The following is a 1,351-nucleotide window of genomic DNA, read 5'->3' on the forward strand; positions in this document are numbered from 1 at the left end:
TTTAACTAGTATAATTTCTGTTTTCCTGATGCTCCCTAACCAGCATCACCAGGCAGTAAGGGCAAAATGCCTAGTTAATGTCCTTTGCTATTCCCCTATTTATCAGAAACTAACATACGTAATAGGGCTAATCTCTTGTAACTCAGTTCCAAGAGGTGTTCAAGGAAGTTGCTCTTTAACAAGGAAGGTGGTGTTTAAACCAAACATTTCCCACAGACGGTCTCTATTTTTGTTTTGTTTTTGAAATGGAATCTCACTAATTGCCCAGGCTGGTCTTGAACTCCTGGCCTAAAGTGATTCTCCCTCCTAGGTCTTCCAAAGTGCTGGCATTACAGGCGTGAGCCACCACACCCATTAAATATGGTAGAGAAGCCAGGCGCAGTGGCTTACGCCTGTAATCCCACCACTTTGGGAGTCCGAGGCGGGCGGATCACCTGAGGTTGGGAGTTTGAGACCAGCCTGACCAACATAGAGAAACCCCGTCTCTACTAAAAATACAAAATTAGCTGGGCATGGTGGCGCATGCCTGTAATCCCAGCTACTCGGGAGGCTGAGGTAGGAGAATCACTTGAACCTGGGAGGTAGAGGTTGTGGTCAGCAGAGATCGCGCCATTGCGTTCCAGCCTGGGCAACAAGAGCAAAACTCCATCTCAAAAAAAAAAAAAAAAAAAGGTAGATAGAAAAGGTGCCAGTAATACCATTATGTTAACTTTTAAAATTAACTTTATTTCAGGAAAAAAATATATATGATGTTTAGGTAAAGATCTTGTTCTGTGGTTAAAATTCATCCTGTATTTGTTTTGATTGGAGAGGTGATTAAAAGTGCTGTTACTGTGCTCGCCTCAGCAGCACATATACTAAAATTGGAACAATACAGAGAAGATTAGCATGGCCCCTCTGCAAGGATGACACGCAAATTTGTGAAGTGTTCCATATTTTTATAAAAATAACAGAGAAAAGAAAACAATGCTGTTACTACTAGAAATCATTGCCATCTCTATCTACTCGAAGCCTTTCTGGTTCTGTTCAGTCTATAGGGTTCCAAAGAGTGAGCAAAATCTATAATAAACAGTGTGATTCTAAGTGGAAATCAATCATGAGGATTTCATTTGGAAAAATCACATAGAGGCAGAAATAAAAAGGTACAGATAAAATGTTTTATTATGGAAGATTTCAAACATCCACAAATTAGATATGACTATGAAGAACTCCCCATGTACCCATCATTCAGTTCATTGATTATCAATATAAGCTTAATTTTGTTTCATCCACTCTATTCCCCCAACCCCTTCTGGGTTATTTTAAAGCAAAGCACAGACATCATATTTCATCTGTAAATACTTCTGTATGA

The 1,351-nt window shown here is 39.6% G+C and overlaps 1 non-coding gene across 1 annotated transcript; it reads left to right on the forward strand.

Moving 5' to 3' along the window:
• The first annotated feature begins 833 nt into the window (after positions 1-833).
• On the forward strand, positions 834-940 carry LOC129032344 (U6 spliceosomal RNA). The gene has a single exon (XR_008501335.1). It is a non-coding gene; the product is annotated as a U6 spliceosomal RNA (small nuclear RNA).
• Positions 941-1,351: the final 411 nt, after the last annotated feature.

Source organism: Pongo pygmaeus, chromosome 11, assembly GCF_028885625.2.
Source record: "Pongo pygmaeus isolate AG05252 chromosome 11, NHGRI_mPonPyg2-v2.0_pri, whole genome shotgun sequence".
NCBI classification, from domain to species: Eukaryota; Metazoa; Chordata; class Mammalia; order Primates; family Hominidae; genus Pongo; species Pongo pygmaeus.